Raw genomic sequence first — 12,452 nt, 5'->3', positions numbered from 1 at the left:
GTATGACGCCACCACCCTCCTAGCCCTTAACCCCGGCCGACTCCCTAACTGCGCCCAAGCAGCACCAGGACACACCCATGTACCCTTCAGCTGCCACTCCTGCAAATTCACCTGCATCAAGTCCCACACCAAACGAACAAACAACAAACAGACACCCAACACCAACCACCTTAACTGCATCCTTCTCAACACCCGCTCGGTTCACAAACACGCCATCGACCTTTGCAATCTACTTGACACCATTTCACCGGACATCGCCTTCCTAACAGAAACATGGATGAATGCCTCTTCAGCTCCAGACATCACCATAGCCATCCCGGATGGCTACAAGATCATCCGTAAGGACCGCACCATTCAAACAGGTGGAGGCATCGCCATCGTCCACAAGAACACTATCCGCGTCTCAACCAGCTCAGAAGACAATCTCGCTATCGCCGAACACCTTCACTTCCAGATCCACACCGACCCCAAGACCACTCTCAGAGGCACCCTCGTCTACAGGCCACCAGGACCCCGTACAAAATTCAGTGAAGACATCACTGACTTCATCACCCCTCACGCCCTCCCCTCGGAAGAATACATTTTACTGGGAGACCTCAATTTCCATCTGGAAAAGAGCAACGACTGTAACACTACCACCCTTCTGGCCAATCTTGCCAATCTTGGACTCAAACAACATGTTAACACCCCCACACACTATGCAGGACACACACTCGACCCTATCTTCACTTCCAGCAAGCATATCTCCTTCACTCACTCCACACCCCTCCACTGGACGGACCACAGTTGCATCCACTTCACTTACAATAAGACCACGATCCACAACCACCCTCAACCAACTCTGCGAAGAAATTGGAACAAAATCACCATCGACCAGATCTCCACATCGCTTCTTCAAAAACCCCCTGCCTATTCAACGAACCCTAACCAAGCCGCCATCAACCTCACACAATGGTTAACCCAAACCGCCGACAAACTAGCACCCTTGAAAAAACATCAAATCAAGCAAGGAAGCAAGAACGCCCCTTGGTTCAACGATGACCTTAAGAAATCCAAGAAGCTCTGTCGCTCCCTTGAGAAAACTTGGAAAACAGACCCAAACACTATCACCCAAGCCGCATTCAAAAACGCCACCCGCAAACACCACCAACTAATCCGGACAGCCAAGAAATCAGCACTCAAAGACCGACTAGACAACAACGCCCACAACAGCAAGGAACTTTTTAACATCAAAGAATTCACCAACCCCACCGCCAGCTCTAAAGACATCACCCCCTCTCAAGTCCTCTGCAACTCCCTCGCCTCATTCTTCCATGACAAAATCGCCAACATTCATAACAGTTTTAACAACCAACCCGTAAACCAGTCCACCCCACTCACCTCCAAACCTGTACCTCCTCCGAATAACCTTTTTGACTGGAACCCAATCACCACAGAAGACACCATTCGCCTGATGAACTCCATCCACTCAGGATCCCCTACAGACCCATGCCCCCATCACATCTTCAACAAAGCAGACTCCATTATCGCACCCCATCTCCGAGATGTCATCAACTGCTCCCTTAGCTCCGCCACATTCCCAGAAAGCTGGAAACACGCCGAACTCAGCGCCCTTCTGAAAAAACCCACAGCTGACCCCACCGAACTCAAAAACTACCGCCCCATCTCGCTCCTCCCATTCCCTGCCAAAGTCATTGAGAAAGCCATCAACAATCAGCTCGCCGCCTTCCTCGAAACCAACAAATCACTCGACTCCTCACAGTCTGGCTTCCGAGCCAAACACAGCACCGAGACCGCCCTCATCGCAGCAACAGACGACATTCGAACACTACTGGACAACGGAGACACAGTCGCCCTCATCCTCCTTGACCTCTCCACAGCCTTCTACACAGTCTGCCATAGCACACAGGTACAACGCCTAAGAAACATCGGAATTCAAGGAAAAGCTTTGGACTGGATCATTTCGTTCCTGGCTGGAAGAACTCAGAGAGTCCGCCTCTCCCCTTTTAAGTCAGAGGCCACCGAAGTCATCTGCGGCGTTCCACAAGGATCATCACTCAGCCCCACCCTCTTCAACGTCTACATGAGCCCCCTCGCAACCATCGCACGTCAACACAACCTCAACATCATCTCATACGCTGATGACACTCAGCTGATCCTCTCACTCACCAAAGACCCAACCACCGCCAAAACCAACCTACATGAAGGGATGAAAGAAGTAGCCGAGTGGATGAAGCACAGCCGTCTGAAACTGAACTGGGACAAAACGGAAGTCCTCATCTTAGGTTCATCCCCTTCCGCCTGGGACGACTCTTGGTGGCCAACGGCCCTAGGAAAAGCCCCCATACCGACGGACCACGCACGGAACCTGGGCATCATCCTGGACTCCTCACTCTCGATGACCAGGCAAGTCAACGCCGTCTCATCTTCATGCTTCAACATCCTACGTATGCTCAAAAAAACATTTCGCTGGATCCCTACTGAAACAAGAAAAACGGTCACCCACGCACTGATTACAAGCTGTCTGGACTACGGAAACACCCTTTACGCCGGTTCCACCGCAAAACTGCAGAAACAACTCCAACGCATCCAAAATGCTTCAGCCAGACTCATACTAGACATCCCCCGCACAGACCACATTTCCGTCCACCTGAAAGACCTTCACTGGCTCCCCGTCAACAAGAGAATAATGTTCCGTCTCCTCACCCATGCACACAAAGCCCTATACGAACTTGGACCTGATTGTCTCAACACGCGCCTTTCCTTTTACACCCCCCCCGTCAGCTGCGGTCGTCCAACCAAGCCCTCGCCGCTGTTCCGCGCATCCACAAAGCCACCATGGGGGAACGATCCTTCTCCTACTTAGCGGCCAAGACCTGGAATTCCCTTCCCATCCACCTCCGCCTTCCTCAAAACCACCTAGCCTTCAGAAAACAACTTAAAACCTGGATATTCGATAAGTAAACCTCCCCCCCTTCCCTCAAGCGCCTTGAGACCCAATGGGTATGTAGTGCGCTATATAAATTCTGACTTGACTTGACTTGACAAGAATATCATTTAAAAGATAAGGAGAATTTTGGATACTGTTACTGTTTTTTGTAGTTGTCCAGTTGAATTTGTGAAGTTGATGCATCCAGCCATTCCTCTTATTCGCGGTACTCCTTCATTCCATCGGATGCTCCGTCGATCAATCTTGGTGACCAGACACACTGACTGTCCACTGCCTGCCTGATGCGGATTTGCAGATCGCTAATTGTAAGCCTGAGTAGGTCATCGATGGCACAGGGTAAAAGCCTGCCTGTAATTGATGATGGAAAAACACAACAGTAAGTGTTAAAGACACATCGGAGAAAAAAATATATAAGGCACGCTGTGTAGTGCAAAAATTATACTGTCACTTTCAGAGATGACAATCCCCAAAATCTAGAACACCCCACATTACCCTCCCAAAAACGTGCAGAATACTGCTGCTACCTTGCAGAGGCCTCATTTCAAATCGTGCCAAAACGCACTCAGAAAGTATGCCTAAAACCCCCCTTTCCCACCATGGATTTTCTTCAAACCACTTGCAATCAAAATTAGACATTCCAACAACTGTTCCAAGACCCCACCCAGTCGTAAAAATCTAGAACCCCCACCCAAACACATGCAATATAATACTGCTAACCCTAACGATCCCTAAGTTAAGAATAGTGGCAAACGCTTTCTTTAACTAGGCCAAATCCCCCCTTTCCCACCATGGATTTTCTTCAAACCACTTGCAACCAAAATTACACATTCCCACGAGTGATCTAAGACCCCAGAACCCAGTTACAAAAATCTAGAACACCCTCAAACACATGCAATGCTGCTGCTAACCCTAACGAGCCCTAAGTTAAAAAAAGTGCCAAAACGCTTTTCAGCATGGATTTTCTCCAAACCACTTTTATCCGGTATTAGACCTTCCCAGAAATGCCCCAAGACCCGCCAACCCACCCCCAAAAAGCAGAACACCCCCAAACAGGCAAAAAGCAAAAATGGAAAATCTCATACTTAGAATATTTTCGGCCTTCTTTCAATTCTGTCCAAACGCGCTGTGCAGCTAGGCCATAAGTCCCGTTGTCCACCATGGATTTCCTGAAAAACAAATGCAATCAAAATTAGACTGTGCCAGCAGTGCTCCCAGACCCGAAAACCCACCCCCAAACACCAGGAACCCCCCCAAACAGCACCCCAAAGACAAGCAAGTGAGCAAAAACGCAAAAACTTTTTCACCTCCGATTTTCTCCAAAACACTTTTATCCGGTATTAGACATTCCCAGCAATGCCCCCAGACCCGTCAACCCAGGCGGAAACAAGTAGAAGACCCCCAAACAGCCAAAAAGCAAAAATACAAAAATGGGGACAGAAATTTTCAGACAAATTTCCAAAATCACTCCGCGCGCGCTCTGCAGCTAGGCCCCAACTCCCCTTTGCCACCATGGATTTGCTTCAAACCTCTTGCAATCAAAAGTATTCATACCCAGCATTGCTCCAAGACCCCAAAACCCACCCCCAAACACCAGGAACCCCCCAAACAGGCCCCCGAAAACACAAAAGTGAGCGAAAACGCTAAAAAGTGAAAAACTTTTTCACCGCGTATTTTATCCAAAACACTTTTAACCGGTATTAGACCTTCCCAGCAATGCCCCCAGACCCGTCAACCCAGGCAGAAACAAGTAGAAGACCCCCAAACAGCCAAAAAGCAAAACCGGAAAAGCTCACACTTAGAAATATTTGGGCCTCATTCCAAAATCACTCCAAGCGCGCTGTGCAGCTAGGCCATAACTGTTTTCCACCATGGATTTCCTGAAAAACAAATGCAATCAACATTAGACTGTGCCAGCAGTGCTCCCAGACCTCAAAACCCACCCCCAAACACCAGGAGCCCCCCAAACAGCACCCCAAAGACAAGCATGTGAGCAAAAACGCAAAAAAATGTCACCTCCGATTTTCTCCAAAACACTTTTATCCGGTATTACACCTTCCCAGCAATGCCCCCAGACCCGTCAACCCAGGCGGAAACAAGTAGAAGACCCCCAAACAGCCAAAAAGCAAAACCTTAAAAAGTGAGACTTAGCAAATTTCGGTCCAACCTGGAATTCAGTCCAAATGCGCTGTGCAGCTAGGCCCTACCTCCCCTTTCCCACCATGGATTTCCTGAAAACCAAATGCAATCAACATTAGACTGTGCCAGCAGTGCTCCCAGCCCCCCCCGACCCAGCACCGCAAATCTAGAACACCCCCAATCAAACCCCCAAAAACCTGCAATACTGGTATATTCAAAACATGGCAAATTGCGCTGTTCACAAAAAACAAACAGCAATTGGTTTCAACAGAGACAGACAGCCATTGCTGTCCACTGCATGCCATCTTCTCATTATTCATTACCTGTTCTACTTTTTGTCTGCATCTTCTTCGGAAAGTGAGGGCCCACAGGGCAGCCTCTCCTGTAAATTTCAGAAGTAGGTCTGTCAACAATCAGCAAGCATGTAGTCAGTCAGTTATTTCAGTCCCACTTGAGGGGACTCGTCTACGAAGACAAAGTTTGTTTTTTCTCCATAATCCATCCATCTGCCTTGAGGGAAGTGGATAGGGGGAGTCTGGAGGAGGAGGATAGAGGAGCATGATTGAGTTGTGAACTTGTGAACATCTGAATGCAGACTGCGGCACCTTCAAATCAATAAGGAAAATAATATGAAGACAGTGCTGATGATGGACTTGTTGTGATTAGGTGATTAGAGTTTTTTGTTGTGGTAAAAGTAGCAAAACAAAGAAAGACACACAGGAATAAAAGTGAATAAGTACGGAAAAAAAGGAAGCCATTTTCAGTCCTCGGTGTCAGGGAAGCTGAGCTCGTCCTCCAAGTCTACGAATTGAGACGGGAGTAGGTCTGGTGACCGAGAAGAACTTCCATTGGCGTCACCTAAGTCGGTGTCCTCTTCTTCCTGCGTGCATTCACGTATTTTGTAATCGGGTGGTATGAAGTGCTGATTCATCTTGATTATTGTTAACCTCTCCACATTTTTGGGAAAAAGGCGGGTCCTTTTTGAAGTAACAATGGCACCAGTAGCACTGAAAACACGTTAGGAAGAAACGCTTGCAAGTGGGCAAGACAAATAATTTAGAGCCAGGTTGGTGATGAGTCGCCATACAGAGCTTTTCGTATACCAATATTCCAATGGGTTCTCATTATGACAGACCTCTGTTGGGTCATCCAGATAGGCCTGCACCACCGACTCAAGGTTCTCCAGGGTTGATCCACTTTGCTAACCATGTGCGACCTTTTCATCAGTGGACCGAGCTAACCCTTGCTGAGATAGCCAATCCCCTTCCGACAATATTTTTGGGCGGCCTGGTGCAGGTGAGGAGGATGATGATACGGTTGCTGGTGTCGTTAACGGCTGTGAGGGAAAGTGACTCCCTTCGGCCACGGATTGAGAAGTGGAACTTGACGCCGGATGGCCTGCTGATTCAGTTGTACTTGTGCTGCCTCCTTGAAGGTTCTGTCGTTCTCTTTCGAACCGAGTGGCTGACACAGCTAGCCAATGTTTGTACTTTAAAACATCTGCTTCATCAAAAGGAATGAATGCTTTGCTAGCCAATGCCTTGTTGTACCGTGGATCAAGAATAGTGGCACAAATGTAATGTTGTTCTGTATGTATCTTTTTAAGCCTTTCATTGTCAAGTAGGTGCCTTAATAACTTCTCCGCCAAATCATATGCTTCCTGCTTTTCACCATCATCTCGGAACGTTGAAATCACCTCCTTCAGTTGGTGCTCTAGCATGCGCAACAATGGGATAGCTTTGCTCAAAGAACAGTCCTCCCTGCTGACTGCACGCGTGAAGAGCTCAAAAGGACGAAGCATGTCTGTCAGGCTTGCAATTACTTTCCATTCCTCCAACTCTAGCCCCATGTCTTTATGATTAGAACCCAGTTTAAAGACATACTCATGTATTACCTCCCACTGCTCAGACAGACGCTCAAGCATGTAAAAGGTTGAGTTCCAACGTGTTGCCACCTCCTGGATTAGTCCTTTGACTGGCAGTTTACGTTCTTTTTGAAGGCTCCTCAGCTGCTTCCGGGCCTTAAAAGAATGGCTGAAATGTGTGCCGAGTCTTTGGCAGATGATCAGTAATTTGGCGACTGGCGCTTCTGTTTTCAAGAAGGCTTGCACAACGATGTTAATACTGTGCGCCAAACACGGCACTCTGAAATAGCCACCTAGCTCCATGGCCTTCACTAGATTACTGCCATTATCCGTGGAAACATAACCAACTGTGCGATTTCTTGGATGCAGCCATTCATTGACCTTCCTGTCGAACTCCTCCAAAAGGTTAGGTGAAGTGTGAGATTTCCCCATGGCAAACATGCCTACTGTTGCATGTTTGCGAGTAGCTTTAAAAACTTCCTCCGTGTCAACATCTTTGTGTTTTAACTGTTTTTCGACCCCTGCAAAAGAGACCCAGTGTGCAGTAATGCACATGTAATCAAGGGCTTGGCAACTGGTCCACATGTCTGTTGTCATGTGGATAGTGTGAACAGCACTCTTCAGAATAGCTGCGCCAATCACCTCCAGCACATCTTGATGTAGTGCTGGAACAGCAACCCTTGCAAAAAAGGACCGGCTATGAACCTTCCATTTAGGGCAGACTGTTGCCACCAATTCACGAAAACCCACCCCTTCCACGAAAGAGAAAGGGAGAAGGTCCAGCGCTAGCATTTTAGCCAGCTTTGCGTTATACAGACGCACCGTTGGGTGGTTGCGTTCAAATGGCGCATCCGACCAAAACATGCTGCTAATGGTGGGCTGGACCGTTTTACGTGATGATGAGGATGATGATGCAGACTTCACACCAGTTAGGCTCATTGATTTAGTTTTTTGCATTGGTGTCTCTCTAAGACTCTTAGTGTGCCTCATACATGTTGCAGGGGTAGAGGGTGTGGGCACTACCACTGCAGTGCTGCTGCCAGGGGTACTACTGGGTGTACCAGAAAAAATGTCTGTCGCTTCTTCACTTCCCCCCTGCACGATCAGCCTCTCGTCATCATCAGATGCAATATCAAGGGATACATTTGGATTTGTTTTTGTTTTGGCTTCCTCAATGTCACTTAGGTGCATATACCACTGGATAGGGTGGTGTTGTTTGAGATGACCTCTCTGGCCTCCGGTACCATAGTTGGTACCAAGCTTACCCCGACTAACTGATACTTTACAAATCGAACAAACGACCATGTTATCCGCCTTTTTGCTAACAGTAAAGAAGTCCCAAACTGGGGACTGGAGATGTCTGCTGGTAGTGGAGGTGCTACTTTGACTTTCAATGCCAGATAAAGTGGAGGATGGGCGTGGCTGAATTTGTTCCCGTTATTAACTTACAGCACCACTACTTGAGGTAATGGAGGTCGAGATGGATGGAGGTCCCTACCGGCCCTTCTGACGAGAAAATATGGAAGCTGTAGGTCGTGTTGGTGATGTAGTTAACTGCGTTGGTGGTGGTACCAGTGCCACGCCGCCCACATCCCGCTCAGCAGCCATTCGGGCTAGGGTTCAAATGTTTGTCTGCTGCATGCCCGCTGTGGCTGGAGTGACGTCTGTGATGACTGGGTCGTCAGCAGACTGTTCATCAGCAGCATAAGACACCACTTCTTGTTCGTTGTCATCACCCATAAGTCGAAGCCTTGCGGGAACCTTCCTTTTAGGCTTAGCTACCTTTGTCGGCTCATGGCGTGCCTCACTGTCAGACTGCATTGCTGGGTTCCAATCACGATCAAGGTCATCAGAATGAAGGGGGCTTGAAGAAGAACTTGTAGTAGTAGTAGTAGTAGTAGTAGCAGCCCTCCTTGACCTTTTTCTTGCTGGGGATCTGGGAGACAATGGATCATCCTCAGGAGGAGTGGCTTCCTCGGATGATACCTCCACTCGAATATCAATTTCCTGATGTGCCCCTACTTCTGGAGGAACAAGCAATGTAGGCAGTTGTGCCGCTCCATGAACCTCTAGTTGCACCTCTCCATGCACCTCTACTTGCGCCTCTCCTTGTGCATGTACTTGCCCCTCTCCTTGCCCATGTACTTGCGCCTCTCCTTGCCCATGTACTTGCGCCTCTCCTTGCCCATGTACTTGCGCCTCTCCTTGCCCATGTACTTGCGCCTCTCCTTGCCCATGTACTTGCGCTTGTACTAGTTGCACTTGTGGTTGTCGTTGCGGCTGTGGTTGTTGAACACTCGCCAGCTGAGTTACACCCAGCGTTGATTGGATGGTACTTTCTTGTGATGAGCCAACATCACTGGTCGATGGTGATTGAGAAAGTAAAGTGGCTGCCTCAGCAGCACTCATGGTCTTGGACCTAACTTGGCGTGGTGGCACTGACCCCAATGTGGCAGAGGTGCTGCTTCCTGCTTGGTCCCCGGCGAACACTGCTGCAGGCGTAGTTTTTTTTTCTCCCAAAAAAGGTGTCGGTGGGCACACCAGTCTCCTTGGTAGGTGGTGCCACTTGCTTCTTCTGCTCCTTCTTACTGGCAGTGGCACTGGCAACTTTCTTCGCTGAGGCGCTACGGCCACCTTTCTTTGGGCCCATCTTCTTCAAATGTCAGAACAGCAGGCCGCAGTTGCACGAGTTGCAGAGTTGTCTTGTCTGTGGCCACACGTGACGTCGCGTGACGATGTGCTGCACACACCGCTGCAGGACTTCTTCCTGGCACTGGTGGTTCTCTTGTGCACCTAAAAGCAATAGAAGACAGAGGAACATCAGTTATACACCCCAAAAAGTCGAAAAACACATAAAAACCACCACAATCCCATGCCATCCATGCCCTCAATGATGTTTAAATTCAAGATACCCCACAGAAAGACTAGGCCCATGCACCACTGAGTACCCCTGGGCATAATGGTTGAAAGCAAGGCAAACTGGGTGCAGGCCTGAGCACACTGCCTGCATTCAAAATGGTTCTTGACCCCCAGCACATGGCCAGGGCCTGCCTGTACCAGCCCTCAAAATGGCCCCCACCCACATGGCCAGTCCCCAACCACACCCCCAAAAAACGAAAAACACATAAAAATCACCACAATCCCATGCCATCCATGCCCTCAATGATGTTTAAATTCAAGACACCCCACAGAAAGACTAGGCCCATGCACCACTCACTACCCCTGGGCATAGTGGTTGAAAGCAAGGCAAACTGGATGCAGGCCTGAGCACACTGCCTGCATTCAAAATGGCCCCTTGACCCCCAGCACTTGGCCAGGGCCTGCCTGTACCAGCCCTCAAAATTAGCCCCACCCACATGGCCAGTCCCCAACAACACCCCCAAAAATCGAAAAACACATAAAAATCACCACAATCCCATGCCATCCATGCCATCAATGATGTTTAAATTCAAGACACCCCACAGAAAGACTAGGCCCCTGCACCACTCACTACCCCTGGGCATAATGGTTGAAAGCAAGGCAAACTGGGTGCAGGCCTGAGCACACTGCCTGCATTCAAAATGGCCCCTTGACCCCCAGCACATGGCAAGGGCCTGCCTGTTCCAGCCCTCAAAATGGCCCCCACCCACATGGCCAGTCCCCAACAAACCCTCAAAAATCGTAAAACACATGAAAATCACCACAATCCCATGCCATCCATGCCCTCAATGATGTTTAAATTCAAGACACCCCACAGAAAGACTAGGCCCATGCACCACTCACTACTCCTGGGCATAATGGTTGAAAGCAAGGCAAACTGGGTGCAGGCCTGAGCACACTGCCTGCATTCAAAATGGCCCCTTTATCCCCAGCACATGGCCAGGGCCTGCCTGTACCAGCCCTCAAAATGGCCCCCACCCACATGGCCAGTCCCCCACAACACCCCCAAAAATGGAAAAACACGTAAAAATCACCACAATCCCATGCCATCCATGCCCTAAATGATGTTTAAATTCAAGACACCCCACAGAAAGACTAGGCCCATGCACCACTCACTACCCCTGGGCATAATGGTTGAAAGCAATGCAAACTGGGTGCAGGCCTGAGCACACTGCCTGCATTCAAAATGGCCCCTTGACCCCCAGCACATGGCCAGGGCCGCATGCCTGTACCAGCCCTCAAAATGGCCCCCACCCACATGGCCAGTCCCCCACAACACCCCCAAAAATAAAAAAACACATAAAAATCACCACAATCCCATGCCATCCATGCCCTCAATGATGTTTAAAATTCAAGACACCCCACAGAAAGACTAGGCCCATGCACCACTCACTACCCCTGGGCATAATGGTTGAAAGCAAGGCAAACTGGGTGCAGGCCTGAGTACACTGCCTGCATTCAAAATGGCCCCTTGACCCACAGCACATGGCCAGGGCCTGCCTGTACCAGCCCTCAAAATGGCCCCCACCCACATGGCCAGTCCCCCACAACACCCCCAAAGACCGAAAAACACATACAAATCACCACAATCCCATGCCATCCATGCCCTCAATGATGTTTTAAAATTCAAGACACCCCACAGAAAGACTAGGCCCATGCACCACTCACTACCCCTGGGCATAATGGTTGAAAGCAAGGCAAACTGGGTGCAGGCCTGAGCACACTGCCTGCATTCAAAATGGCCCCTTGACCCCCAGCACATGGCCAGGGCCTGCCTGTACCAGCCCTCAAAATGGCCCTCACCCACATGGCCAGTCCCCCACAACACCCCCAAAAAAATCGAAAAACATATACAAATCACCACAATCCCATGCCATCCATGCCCTCAATTATGTTTAAAATTCAAGACACCCCACAGAAAGACTAGGCCCATGCACCACTCACTACCCCTGGGCCTACTGGCTAGTGAGGCTTTACAGGCACCCCAAAATTAAAAAAAAAACAACATATAACAGTGAGCTAAAATTCCATGACATAAATGAGAATTAAGTTAAAAATAATCAGAGAAACAGTTGTATCATGCACCCATGACTAACCCTGGGCCTACTGGATACTGTGGCAAGCTACCCACCACAATATATATTTTGTTAAAGTTGTGAAAAAAGTTTTAGAACTGGAGATGCCTCAACTGCAATGCCCCAAACAAACACCAACTTACTTGTAAAATCTCAAGTCCAAAAGTGATCCAAACTCCAAAAAGTCCTCAAATACAAAAATCCACCAGCAGCAAGAAAAAAGTAATCCTTCCAGCTCCGCAGCCAAATGAAAAGTGACCAGTACATGGACAAAGCACTGGGAGGAGCCTGCTGGACAGGAACAGGAAGTTGGAGACTCTGGGGCACTTCCTTCCTCCCACCCCACCCCAAAAAATGGACTCCTGCACCAAAACGTGCAGCCAAATGTCAATCTGAGGAGTTATTCTGATCAAAATCATCATTTTCACAAGGTTTATGCTTCCTGCGGTGGATTTCTTGTGCAGAATTGCAATTTTTGCAATTTCGCGAACGCGAGCTGTTCAAACCT

Source organism: Lissotriton helveticus, chromosome 8 (genome assembly GCF_964261635.1).
Source record: "Lissotriton helveticus chromosome 8, aLisHel1.1, whole genome shotgun sequence".
NCBI lineage: Eukaryota > Metazoa > Chordata > Amphibia > Caudata > Salamandridae > Lissotriton > Lissotriton helveticus.
The sequence above is the reverse complement of the archived record's forward strand: the minus strand, read 5'-3'. Positions refer to the sequence as shown.